This window comes from Anabrus simplex, chromosome 1 (genome assembly GCF_040414725.1).
Source record: "Anabrus simplex isolate iqAnaSimp1 chromosome 1, ASM4041472v1, whole genome shotgun sequence".
Classification (NCBI taxonomy): domain Eukaryota; kingdom Metazoa; phylum Arthropoda; class Insecta; order Orthoptera; family Tettigoniidae; genus Anabrus; species Anabrus simplex.
This window is the reverse complement of record NC_090265.1, coordinates 1,211,126,478-1,211,141,910: the sequence shown is the minus strand read 5'-3', so window position 1 is coordinate 1,211,141,910 and position 15,433 is coordinate 1,211,126,478.

The window sequence follows — 15,433 nt, the reverse complement described above, 5'->3', positions numbered from 1 at the left end:
TGGAATTCCCATGAAATACTCTTTTTATTCACTCCCTTCTCATTATTATCACTGAGACTGTGGGCACGATCACTTCTCAATCATCTCATCGTAAGTTCCTATTCGGCCCTTCCACTACGCCTCATACCGCGTATCTTCTTCCCTTGGGCCTATGGCTCTCATGGCTCCTCGTCCATACCACATAACTACACTTATATTTAAACCTTCTGGCCAAAGATTAGGGACTCATGCCCCTGGGTCTTACCCCGGCTATAGATAAAAAAATACACTCCAAACCATTATGGCCCATTAATCAAAAATCACGGGAGACTTGCACATGGTCCCTCACACCTATCTAGATCACACAGTATGTACCTCTCCCGGTCGGGATTTTCTTCATTCTTGATGTACATGCACGGATTATATCTGTAAGCTAGGCATGCATTATCTGATTGACCCATGAGTTTCCCTGGCATATCCGACAACCACGTGGGACAGTGACTACCAACATTTCGACATATTTCCCTGCTTGCCAGCACTATGTTTCCAACCGCCCCTACGGGAAACTCAAATATTCTCCTAACCTTGTTCCCATATTTGCTAGGACATTCTACATTAAAAATATAACCCTCACGATAAGCTAACCATTAAGAAAGAAATATGAGTCGTCCGGGAATTTAGCTCCCTTAAATTTTACTTCAACATTATAAAATCAATAAAATTTCCATATAGGACATGCATTAACTTACAACATTTTGATATTTACAAAAGAACGCTAATCCTATCCCCGGGTTATGTCATGCTTAGAAATTAAATTTGGACATCACTCATCTGTTTGGTAGCCGTTGTTTCTTCCGCCACGGGAGACCCATGGTGAAGTTCTTAGTACTCCATGACCACTCGGTAGGTGGCGGGCGTGCAGTCCTTCATCCCTGGTCCATACAAGTCCGACATCATGGGGAACTCGTCACAGCTGAAATCTTACAGTAATCCAAGTGGGTAACACTTTTACACTCGTCACACGTCCTCTATTTCAGAGTTTACACCCGCGTTCACAGTAAGAATCGGGTGGCTCACGAGATTCGAGCCCCTGATTCAAAGTAACACGTTGGGTGATACCAAATTATGAATTTGACTGACTCATTAAAGCCGGCACTGTCTCAGCCGAATTCCAATACTTGTTTGCAAATTATGCTCGCGGGTTTTTACTAGTTTGACACGCAGCACAGGAACAATACCTAGGCTCGTTTGGCCTCCCGTTCACTTCACAAAGCGTGCTGGACACAATGGCGCTTTCAATACACGGTCAAGGGTTTCTGACTTAAACTGGGGCACCGCGGGATATAGTGTCCTCCTCACCGACCCGTAAAAGAACAACTGTCTCTACAATGGCCTGCCCGGCTTATATTATCTTACCCGCCGGAAGCTCGGGGGCGTCAACGTTCACGGTTCATTAAGAACAAGAGCTCCTTTCGTACCAAGAATTGACGATATTTGAATAGTGCATCTTGTAGCCCTCTGTCTCCTCTTTCATTTGAGCCTGGCGTGCTGGACCGACGATCAGCAGTTTTTATGTAATTTGCTTCCCGCCTTTGATTAATTCATAGCGTCCTCTGGGGGGTGGAGCTATCTCCTAAGCGCGATTCTTGGCGTGGGTGACGCCGCTGTATCCACATGTGTTAGCGATATGTTACATCTTGACAGCTGGTGACCTCATTTCTTCCCCTGCATAAGTTATTACATATTTTTAGTCTGGAGAACGCAGAAAATTCCGCTCTATTCAATGGTGTGTCTCGCATAATTTTCCTATGTCTGGATTAAAATATCATTCTATTGTTTACGCGCCAAAATCCGACGTTGGCACCCGTGACACGTGCATAAAAAACCGGAAGTTCCTTGTGTTCGTTTGGAACTCGGGGAGGCTAAGCTCCACCTCGGGGCGTATCTGACTACTCCAGCATCGCGTCCCCTTCTATCTCTCTCTGCAAGTTGAGAGCGTAATTCCGCGGGGGCTTGGCTGTTGCTTTGTCCTCCCTTTGTTCGCAGGCGCTCTTTTCGCGGGTTCCGTTCTGGCAGGACGCCGCTCGATCCCCTTCGCCCATACTGCTACCTATGACGCGACCTTTAGGAGTAATTTTAATGGAGTATAAAGGCCCATATCATTCCCATGGAGCTGTACAGGACACTGTACGGTTTCAATAATAACAGTCGCAATTAATGACATAGTTCTCGTACAGGACGAAACCGTTGAATTATACGAAATGGACGAACTAATAATAATGTCCCACTTTTGCCATTTTCACGAGAGTTTAATCCTTTTGTAAGCAAGTAGTTCCCTTCTCCAGGGGAAGTACTGTGATTTGTTGAGCGTGGTAGTAATGCACCCCCCCCCCCGCCCCGCCATTATGCATCGTGTTCGGGCGTACACCGCCGGTCAATGTACATATGAGAGCAAAAGTCTGGTCCGCATATAACCGTCGATTTAGATTGAAAATTACATTATATCTCCTTACTTTATTCACTCATAGTGAATTTCATTAAGGGAGACAGTTTGATATACTCTTCACTTTTTACTGAATGTAACATCGTTCATTCACTCATATATGCTTATACAACATTATATAGTAGGAAGGATCCACCTTTCAATACTCCGTTGTTAAGTTGAACCAAATAGAAGTTACAACCTGTTCATTTGGGACCGGTTTCAACACATTAGAAGTGTCATAATCAGCCAATTAGCAAAGCAGTGCAAAAATTAAGTCATAAGATCTAAAAACAACTAGCACAATGATCACAGACAAAAAATGAACAATATTTCATGTCGAAGCAATTCGAGTTGATCTTCATAACACAGAGATCACATATGCTTCTCAGGATTTACTTATAGAGAGAAGGAGTAGTATACCATCAGCTGAGTGCACCATAGTACGGGCCTAAGCTTCGCGATATGTTCAAGGTGTCTGGATAGCTGTCACGGAACTCGCCACTTCAGTTCCGAATGTTTGGACATCAACTGTTCTTGACACGTTCAGTATTTCTGACTGTGATTCAAGTGCTGTCATCATTTGCTCGTGGTGTGAGTTGCAACTTTGTTAGCAGAATGCCTTCTCAAACAATAAAACCACGATGTAGAAAGAGACGTTGTACGTATTTCACGGGTACGAATATGTTTGGCAGATCGTGACTGCAAATATTTTAAATCGCACGATATAAGCCTGGCTTATGGGGGTACGGGTTATTGCATAATGCTGCATTTCACACCAGTTAAGTTTACTTGTTCACTCTGTAAAGTTTCGTGACAATTTTCATCGTGAGCTCCGAAAGTGTCCCTTGAAGGTAAGCTTAGTGTTTTACGTGACTGATGATACCGTGATCATAGCTACGGGACCTCCCGTTTCACGTGGAATCTAAACCGCAGTGATGTGACATTTCATTTCAAAAATCTCACTTGCATTAATCAGAATTCGAATCGCGGCCACTTTAGAGATGCAAGCGACTGTCACTCAGCTATAACGCCATGATTTCTTCTTCTTCTACCGGGGGAATTGGCCTTGTAGTTAGGAGCACGCAGGTGTAAGCTTGCATTCGGGAGAAAGTGGGTTCAAACCCCACTATCTTGAGCCCTGAGGATGATTTTCCGTGGTTTCCCATTTTCACACAAGACAAATGCTGTGGCTGTAACTTAATTAAGGCCACGGTCGCTTCCTTCTCACTCTTAGTCGTTTCTCATCCTTTCCTATCCCATCGGCGCCATAAGATCTATAGGTGCGACGTAAAACTAATAGCAAAACGAAATATTTCTTTCTCTTTCTTAGCGGTGTCATCTCGATTATGAACTGTCGCTTTCTCTGACTTAGCAGCTGCATTGTCTACTGTATATAATACCTTAGGTTGCTTGTCCAAGTTAATTTCAGCATTCGGCATCAACACCACATATCTAAAGCTTCCAATATTTTGATTTCTTATTGAGCGTCCAGATTTCGGTTAAGCACAACGCAAAAGACCAAACATACAGCTTCATTATTAGTTTGCGTAGGCTAGGGGTCATAGCCTTCAAGTTTTAATTTGTTGACGGCATTGCACATTTTATGTGACGATCTGCCTAAAATATTTGAACTGAGCTACTAGCTGTACTTACCGTCTACTTGCACATTAAACGGTCTCTGACTCTTGCCGGACTACACTATTATGGAATACGCTGCCCCTGCCAATGATAAGCTAGTCGTAAGAAAAGGTAGATGTATTAACGTACGTTCCGTGTGTGTTCAAGGTAATAAAAGATGATAGGGAGCCTTTTGGTCTTTCGAAGGTCATGAATATAACAAATGTGTGACGGAAACGAGATATGTTGTATGTCTCAACGAAGTAAACCACTCAAGAAAAAGAAATAGATGGAATCTACCAGTACAAGAATAAAAAAATGAAGTGAGGAAAGAATAAGCTTCTTTCCTGTTATACGTACAACTAAACCCTCCACGATTAATTAACATTTCTACTGTATACACTCGGAAGTGCAATGAAACATCGCTTTACAAAGAGGAATGTACCATTTTCAGATCTTTGCTTTGCTTTTTAAGTGCATGTATGCTTACATTTTTGCCTTTGCTGCAGGACCTAGTGTTTACAGTGCACTATGTCTTCTGGTATAGGCTAGAGCAATTTTGTTACTTTCATAGATCTGTATCTGTCTTATCCTTGGCTTTGACAATATGAAAGTGACTGAGGTATGAGCGATGCTAGTAATGCCAATTCTTATGCAGCCAGTCCCTGCTATGCGTGGTTTAAAAATGTTGCTCATAGGGTCGGTTGGTGCATGTATTTCAGTTTGCTTGGCAGACTGATATGTAATAGCAACTCTGGCTCGGTGAGGAAAGCAACGGAAAACTACCTCACTCCTCATTTCCCTAGTACGCTTCTTCAGTGATGCCAAGGCCATCTATGACAGGTGATGGCAGAACTGTTGAGTATCCCACCAGCGGCATCGCTGACGGACTGAACATACATACATGCTAAATTCGGTCTTGTAATCGACATCTGGAGTGTTCTGCTCAGCCGGTCTGGGTAACGTTTCAAAATGGAATCCCTGGAGGAGGAAGTTGATACTTGAGGACGTCCAAGTACGAGAGACCCGTGTCAATACATTTAATGGCACATTAACGAACACTTCTTCGAGTGAAAATATTGGCACTCGGACATTATTCAAATGAAGGAACGTTAAAACATATGACATTATATGGTTCACGTCCACACCTAGCAAACTTGCAGTTATGGAAAGAGTTGGCAGCGTGCTATTGGCCGCATGGCTATAAGCTTCAATTTGGCAGATGATGGATTTAAACTCCACAGTCGTCAGTCGACAAGATGGTATATCGTTGTTTCCCATTTTCACATCTACCAAATACTGGAAGAAAACTTCCTTCCCTGTCCTAGGCTTCTCCTATCCTATCGTCACCGAAATCCTTCTGATTTAGCGCGACGTTAAACCTCTAACCAAAAATAATCTTGCGATTTCTGTATCATGGCCGAATTAGGAATCTGAAATATTCCATTTCATGCTCCAATATGTCGCACACCTACATCCAATATCAGGTCGTTTGGTAAAAACAAGTAATTGTCTAATTTTTCTTTCTCATTCTCTCTCTCTCTCTCTTTCTTTTGTTTAAAATTTAAATTACTGAGTTCCTGAGCTACTCAATGTCGAAAATAAAGTTTATTTTTACCCAGCTTTAAAATTATGGCTGCATATCTCACCTAATGCAAGATAGATATTGTCAAGACAGGTGGTCAGGTGGAAATGATTTCCGCGGCTGGGCCAGTGTTAAACACACTCTGATTAACAGTACCCAGAAAAAGGTAGCAAATCGGTTTGGATATGATTTACGTTAGACGCTAGTTACAAAATCCTGCGTTACATTAAACAAAAATTTGACTGTGTTTATATTTCTCAGTCGCAAAATATCCAACGTTTCGCCCCAGTGTGGCTTTGGGCTCATGAAATGGAATGTTACACCTCTGAAGACTAAGACAGGCATACGGAATTCTGCGTAGCTAGTAGAGATATTCATCTCCTGTAATGCACGGTCACTGCATTGTGCTTCAAGGGAGGTATGTAGTGATGTTACAGTCAGAGTCTGGAAGAAGTACGGCATTCCACCTGATGAAGCCTCTGACGCACTTTAGTGAAACTTTGGATATTTTGAGGATATAAAGCCTAAATAGCGTCAGGTTTTGTGGTACTGATATTATCAATTGGGAAAATCAAATTACTGCTCCCTATTCAGAATTGTTTTTGATATTTAATGTACGTTGCTCCATTGATACTCATTACCATCACAATTATTGTCATCATCATCGACAGAAACATAATCATTATCATATTCAAGAAATATACTGAACGAACAGACCACTATGGTCGAACTCTGCATCCGGGAGGCTGTCCTGAGAATGGTTTTCCGTGGTTCCCCAACCTCACTTCCAGGCAAATGACGAGACTGTTCAATGTCCGATCCCTTCCCCTTCGTCCTTCACTGCACAGCAGATCACCACCAACAATTTGTAAGGCCAATTGGCCGTTACAGTTGTAATCCATCTCTTAGCTGGGCGCCGAACTGATCGACTTCCTCGGGTCGGTAGCGCAGGATTGGCTCGGGAACTATTTCTCTACACTTTCTATTGACACAACCTTTCCCTTCTGTCTAAAATTTCCTTCGTATTGATGGGAATTCGATTTCCTCTTCAGCCATCCTCAAAGTGGTTTTCCATGGTTTCCCACTTCTCCTCCAGGCAAACGTCGGGATAGTTCCTAACTTAAGGGCAAGGATGCTCTCTTCCCTCTTCCTGGTATATCCCTTGCGATCTTCTTATCCCCCCCCCCCACAAGGTCCCTATTCAGCATAGCAGGTGAGGCCACCTGGGTGAAGTACTGGTTATCCTCCCCAGTTGTATCCCACCTACCCAAAGTTTCATGTTCCAGGACACTGCCCTTGAGGCGGTAGACGTAGGGTTCCATCGCTGAGTCCGAGGACCGACCCTGGGTGGCAAACGGGTTAAGAAAAAATATCAATGTTGTTCCCTCCATTTTGAGTACTCTCATCATGTATTTTTTTTTTTTTTTTTTTTTACAATCTGCTTTACTTCGCACCGACACAGATAGGTTTTATGGTGACGATGGGAGAGGGAAGGGCTAGAAGTTGGAAGGAATCAAACTTGGCCTTAGTTAAGGTACATCCCCAGCATTTGCTTGGTGTAATAATGGAAAACCATGGAAACCATCTTCAGGACTGCCAATGTACGGTTCAAACCCACTATCTCCCGAATGCAATTTTATAGTTACGTGACCCAAACCGCACAACCGCCTACTCGGTCTCGTCATGTCTTCAATAGATTTGTAGGCTGACGGGCCTAGTAGCTTAAATGGTAGAGCACTGACCTTCAATGCTCAAGCTGGCGGGTTTGTGCCGGGCTCAGTCTTGTGGTATTAGAAGGTTTTCAAATATGCTATTTTTGTGTCAGTAGATTTACTGTGGAACAAGATTCTGAAAACCACAACTGAGGTGGAAAGTTGCTTCATCCACATACGTTTTCAACACATAACTGTAACTGCGAATGTCGTATCAGCTGTAGGAGCGATTAAAACTAGGTCAGCAAGTAATTCTGATACTTCCTGATTAAGTAAAATTGCTAGTCCGTTGAATCATTTTAGCCAACTGCCAAACTTGGAATCTCTATTAAGGTATTCCTTTAAGAGAGATTTATTGGGCTGAATTATAGACTATGGTAATACTTTGATCTAAGTGGAAGGTGCAGCAGAACACTATAATATTCGGAAATTACATTCTTGCAGGAGAACGTGCTACATATTCACATTCTGTGTACAAACAGTCAACATTAAGTTCGAGCCCTGTTAACTCATGAATAAAATAGTAATTTTTGACTACATTTTAAAGTGGTGCTGGGTTTATTTCTACGTTTGCTATGTTTTTAACAGTTAACAATTGATTTACAATCATTTTTTACGTACAAATTTGCGCTGCAACTACGATTTGTACATCTGGAGCGAATAGATCCATCCTTTAATCGATTTACTTCACTAAGCTTATAATTGTGGATTATAAAGCACAGTTTTCCCCCTTTGGTTTCAGTTTTCTTTGTTATGTTCATATTGATGAAAGTTACAGAATATCAAGCGGCGAATGCTTGCATCCTACGTAGACCGAAGAGACTGTTCTGAGTATGTGTTCTGGTGGCCTATTCTGGCAACCTACTTATGCGAAAGAGACTGAGGCGCGTTCAAGCAACATGTGTACACCAAAGCGGGTCGTAACTGGTAACAATGTACTGTTCATTTGAATTATTATCGAACCTGGTCTAAACGGGTTACCATTACAGGATCAAACATACTGTTGATGTGAATAAAAGATCATTATCGAACCAGCTCCAAACTATCCGCTCCGTATGCATTCACGGTCGCTGGCTTCAGTGAGCACCAGGTTCAAGATATTCAACATTTACATGGTTGTGACAGTGCTCAACATCCAATTTGCTCATCTAAACTGAAGTGAGAACTCAAAAAATGATTCAATATCACATTTTTATCCCATAATATACAAGTAGTTACTGTAAAAGTAATAACGAAAATATTGAAATTATGTATTGTATAGAACAGAATAGATGGACAGTTTATGTGCCACGGGGAGTTAACGCCGGGCACTATATTATATTTCTCGTCATATTCCACCTTAGGATTAATCGAGGAATCGAACCTCCACCGACTGGATAGAAAGCCAACAGAAAGCTATGGTCTCACCATGACTCCCAAGCGTCCTTGTGAAATGTAATGATGCCAATTCGTAAATAACATTGGGGAAAGTGATTCACTTTGGATAAATGGTTATGTAATGAAAATACTCCATTAGTTTAATGAACTGCACATCTCAAAGCATCGTAATTCAGCAATGACTCATGATTAAGTCTTACCTGGCAAATCAATACGGTTTTATAGTTTCATGAAGGATATCGGTTATGAGCATCCCTACTATGTGCATTTTAAACATTTTCTTGGTATTCGCAGCCATTGTTCTGCCACTGTAATTAGTCACTTCTTCTTGTATAATAATAATAATAATAATAATAATAATAATAATAATAATAATAATAATAATAATAATAATAATAATAATAATAATAATAATGTAATGGTAATTATGGTAATGTAATTATTATTATTATTATTATTATTATTATTATTATTATTATTATTATTATTATTATTATTATTATTATTATTATTATTATTATTATTATTATTATTATTATTATTATTATTATTATTATTATTATTATTATTATTATTGATACGTAGATTTCCGTGGAGCAGAGAGCGAAAGAAGCGTGAGGGGGTAAATGGCTGGACAAAGTATGAACCAAAGATTACATTTTAACAGCAAAATTTACTGAAGTCTATTTTCTTTCTTTCGGTACTTGATTAGCTTTTCCAAAACATTAGCTACAAAATTTTCAAGAATTAACGAGAAATAAGAGGGAAGCTTACGATCTTAGTAAATTTCCAAACAGGTGAGAAGAGATTCCTATTTCTTACCAGACTAAGAGTCGAGATTAGAACATCAAATCTTATAACATACAATCCTTTGTTTGTTTAATGAAGCACCGGTGTTTACAAATTAAATCACGTATCACAGGGAAAATAACATTTTGTATTGTTCAAGAGAAGCAGCCAAAGCTTCTAGGATGGGGGAATCGAACCCTCAAGTTAAAGTTACATTACTTTAGAAGGGTCTCGAGCTGTGAACCACTCTTTATAAATTACAGTTTATACGGCCTAATGCACCTTAAATTTACATTAGATACATGAATTTACAACACGACTTCACGTCAAACTTTTAGTTACTTTCAGCAGGTTACGATATCTGCTCTAAAAATCTTGAACAGCTTACACACTCGCTAACCTTTAGTTCAGAGGGGAGCAAAAACCGAAAGAGGATCGAAAGATCCAGAAGAAAATACAGGAGCCGAAGTCCATACTACCCGGCCGAGAACCGAAAATGGAAATGGAGGCTGTATTCACTCAAGCACTCCTAGATAAAACTAATGATAAAAACTAATAGGGCTTAAGGCCTGGTTACACAAAGGATAGGCTATGCTACATGGTGACTAAAAATGAAAAAAATTAATCCGAAACACTGTAGAAAAAAATTAAGAAATTAGAAAACTTAGACACCAGAAAACAAACGAATAAGGTAAACGAAGGTGCACACTCGTACGTACTTATATATTTCTAAGTCCCTAAAAGGGGTTAGTACGTCAAGTCCGTAGACTGCCTAGAAAATACCTACATTTAAAGTCTTAACAGGGAAGAGAAACTCTACATTAGAACACAGTGTAAACGCAGATCGACGTAACCGTTACATTCTAAGGGGAACGCTGGAATCTTCATTTCGTCATACGTAGATTACGTTTACATAGTTAGATAATAGTTCTGCTTTACCTTCTGCCAGCCGCCAGCCTCTGCAACGGCTCACGAAGGGGACCTTGCACATTAATATAGCACTCTTACATTCTCGATGAAGATTGACAGGTTGAAAACTCACGGCTATATAAAGGGGTTTGGCTGACTGTTCTAGAGCAGTGCTGTGGTTAGTGGAACTTTTAGGACCTTAGGGAGAAATCTGATTGGCTGATCAAAGCTTCATACTAGTGACAGCTCAGATATAAGTCAGAAACAACTGAAAGGGGATCGTGTTATCAAGCCTTCAGTCATGAATATTCTCAATCAAGTCAATTACATTTCCGTATACTAAGTGACACAAGGAATCACCAGTAGATACATTTAATTAAGGTAATTAGAACTTCTTTGATATGCTCAAGTTTATTCAATACAGTTAGATACACTGTTATCATTAAGAATGGGGGGATTTCACACTCTGGGTTAGGTCTAACTATTGTCACAACAACATCATTAACAATAATAATAATGTTATGGCCTTAGCTACTGCGTGTAGACATTTGAATTTATCGCTAATTAGGCTACCTATTTTTCAGTTTTGAAGTCCTGTTTTACCCTACCAGATAGTAGTTATATCGTACCTTACTGGTGCTGAGTTAAAATTAATAGTCTTGGGTGAACACTGAGTGTGTCTCCAGAGATTATTGACATGCCTACATCGAACGAGATGGTGTGCCAAATGAATTTTCTCCCACCCTTCACACTCACGACTATTTCTGCTAGATACGAACTCGTGATCTTAGCATTCGGATGTAGTCAACCCAGCACTGTTCCAAAGAAGGTCCCCTACGCCATTGAGACGACTAACTTCTCAAAACGACTGCTGCCTAGCTAGATGGTCCATAGATATCGGAGTGGCACGAGGTCGTTAACGAAGCTTTCAAGGCTGAGGCTGATTGAACCCCATTTCAGCTCTAAGTAATAATAATAATAATAATAATAATAATAATAATAATAATAATAATAATAATAATAATAATAATAATAATATGTGTTAATGACATATTTAAAACATTAGCCTGATTTTTATTACCGCGAGTTTGAGAGAACGGCTGAACCGACAGACATCGTAATGAATTCTGGCGAAATATCTTGGCCTGTAGACTTGAAAAGTGCTTTTATAAGCATGGAAATCTATTGTCGTATGTATTTAAATTATTAAAGAAAAGTGTAGCAATCTGATTGACCAAACCGTTCTCCAGTACTTCAAGGACACTTGCGGGCCCTCTGCCGGCCATGTATGCGATGGGAAATCTAAAGGGCGCACACGCATGAAACGTCTGGTATGACGTCTCTTCGCTGTGCGGTCAGTTGTGGACTCGTGGTTGTCGAGAGTATGTCACGTTGACTACACAAACATTCATCATCATCATCATTTACCATATCCAGCTTCCCATATGAAATGTAAAAGTGCTCGCTATTTCTTTCAGTTAGAATAGAGTTTCTCTTTAAGTACATCTTTATTATTATTATCATTATTATTATTATTATTATTATTATTATTATTATTACCGAGCTCGATAGCTGCAGTCGCTTAAGTGCGATCAGTATCCAGTATTCGGGAGATAGTAGGTTCGAACCCCACTGTCGGCAGCCCTGAAAATGGTTTTCCGTGGTTTCCCATTTTCACACCAAGCAAATGCTGGGGCTGTACCTTAATTAAGGCCACGGCCGCTTCCTTCCCAGTCCTAGCCCTTTCCTGTCCCATCGTCGCCGTAAGACCTATCTGTGTCGGTGCGACGTAAAACAACTAGCAAAATATTATTATTATTATTATTATTATTATTATTATTATTATTATTATTATTATTATTATTATTATTATTATTATTATTATTATTATATAATTCACAATTTTATAATTGGGTTTATGACCTTCCTCAGTACAATGTCCATGGAAGAAGTACTATTTAGTACATACGCACATATGCTTCATACATATCGGTATATACTTACATTGTTAACAAATAAATTTGACAGATATTTATGAGATATTTGTTATACATAAATGGTCAAAATTATTACTGGTCGATTTTCATTAGACCTCTGTATATGGTGGATGGTTCATGCCAATAAACTTCCTCACTATACGACAAGTGGCCAGGATTGCTGCTTTTTGTAATTCTCTGTAAGTGAGAGGGTGAAGATTAAGGGCTTCAATGCTCCTGTATAGTGTTTTTGGTATAATACATTACAGCCAAGCACTACTGGAATTATGATAACATTGTTGAGTTTCCACATGGTTTTTATCTCTGTGGCCAAATCTGTGTATTTGGAAATCTTCTCAGTATTTGTTGATTGGAGGTTGTGAGTATTATTATTTTTATTATTATTATTATTATTATTATTATTATTATTATTATTATTATTATTATTATTATTATTATTATTATTATTATTATTATATACACAACTACTGACCTCTACCGGAACACGCAAAAGTGAATATATCTCTCCACATGGGGTCAGAATGTATAATGAAATATTTTAGAAATATGCTGGTAATAATATTATTTTCAATATATTTGAAAAGTTCACTATACACAGTTTGTCCACTCCGTCCGGCCGTTATACTGGACCGGAATTATCTCCGGAATCTCCAGCTGGTGAATCATCAGGAATTGATAGGTCTCTAATTTCAGTCCACTTTGAGTAATCCAAAAATAAAATCACTAAGTGACCACTCCAATAATTGCTGGTGAAAGATTCCCTAGCCCGCAATACATTCTCTGCATAATATCCGGAGAAAAATACTGTGGGGGTAAGACAGCACCGGCCGCCTCTACAGTTGGAGGTTGAGAAGGATGGCATAATTTTCGGGATTGCTAGATGAATTGTGGCACTCTGGATGCCATTTAAGCCCAAGTTCAGCTTCCTTCGTCATGCGAGTCAAAAGGGTTGAAGAAGTAAATGTTCAAAATGACCGAGATTAATGTTGAATCCTCAGTTCTCGGATTCGATAGGCTAATTGGGAACAGTTCCTATGCCAGTTGGACTTCAGCAAGGACGAACTTCCACGGGAAACAAAATAATCTGTACAAGGTGTCCAAAAAAGCACCGACAGCGCTTAGTATGTTGTGCGGGAAGGCAAACAGATTCGTTTTCAAGAAATAACCCATATCCAGAAACGCACGGCTTGGACACTGTAGTGCATCGAAATGCGAGATGAGTGTGCATTCCGCATGTCGTCAATAACCCCAACATGAGTAGCACATCGGGCTCATTACAAAAGGGGTTCGAACTGTGTACTTCCTACATCGTTGCAGAACCTACATCGGCGATGCTGAGCCTCACGCAAATGACCCAATACGTGCGATTGTCTTTGAAAAATTTCAATCGCTCCGTGGACTAGAGCAATAAGGTCCTCCTCTGACCCTTCACCTCGGTGGAACTGTCCGGCTTCTCTTAGTCGTCTCTAGATGACCACGAACGTGGAATGATGTGGAGTACGTCAGTTTGTAAAACGTTCCGCATACAATCTTGCAGCAGCTCTACTATTGAAATCCGCTTTACCGTATGCAAACACCATCACAGTAATTTCCACAGCTGTGAACTGGTACATGTCGCACTGCTGTTAACAAGGTTACTGCACAGGCAGATTATACAGTACACAAGTAACGCAGTAGGTTGCACATCTAGGACTGTGTGGAGGAATGTAGCGCATGCGCAGGAATGTTATTAGGCTGAAGTCGTCTATCCGCAGTACACAGATGGCGAAAGGGTTGCATACCCACCGTATTAAGACACCAAATCGGAACAAATTGTCACAACCGTTCTCAGATATTGTCGATCTCCAGCGCTCAAACCGTGCATTTCCGGACAGGGACTTCTGCCTGAAAACAGATCAGTCCACTATCTAGCACAACATACTAGCCTTGTCGGTGGTTCTTGGGGACGTCCTGTATATGAAATGAGTTTGCTGAATCAGTTTTGGTAAAGCCTTCCATCCGTTCTACCGGAGCGATTTGCTTCAGTTATATTTTAATCTCTCCGGAATTAGCTGCTGGTAAATTTTGAGACATTGCTAGGTCTCTAAGTTCGTTCAGATTTGAGCAATCGTAAAAACAATGCATTAGATGCTCACCCCATTAACTGGGAGTGGGGCCTAACACAAGCCCGCAATACCTTTTGTGTTTAGCGGGTTACATTCAGCCTCCATCAGCATGTGGGTCATAAGAGAAGAGAGAGAAAATGTCCAAAATAACCTGAATTTACAGTTTTGGTGCTCCCTATGCTGAGTGGTGACAGTTCAAATGACAGTAGGAACCGTATACTCCATATCTATTGCTCTAGGCCAGATATTTATTTTATTATTTTAATGATCAAGTGTTTCCCAGGTAAATTTGGCTGCCAGAAGTAAGTAGTTCCACGCGAAACAAAATCGTCTCAAAATATAACTCCAAATTAAAGATACAAAAATAACTCGAAAGATTCAAAACAATTCGTTAAAACCGAGTCGAGTAGCTGCGCGGTTCCAGTCACGTAGCTTTCAACTTGTATTCGGGAGATACTAGGTTCGAACCCCACTGTCGGTATCTTTGAAGGTCGTTTTACATGGATTCCTATTTTCAAACCTGGGAAATGCTGGGCTTTACCTAATTTAAAACCACGGTCGCTTCCTTTTCACTGCTAGCCCTTTTCTATCCCATCGTCGCCATAGGACACGCTGCGATGTAAAACATATTTTTTAGTTCGTAAATTATCAGTCAACATCACAATGAAGAAACCTACAAACAAAGCACATCGCACATAATTAACAGGTAATACAAATCATAAAAGTGAACGTTCAAAATAGTACTCGGGCGGTGCATGCAGCAATTTTATATCAAGACACGTTATCTCATTAAATTATAAGGAATGCTACAGAGCAGCAAGTGTCCTCTAGTCTAAAAATGAAACTTGGAATTAAATACACAACATTATAAAACGACA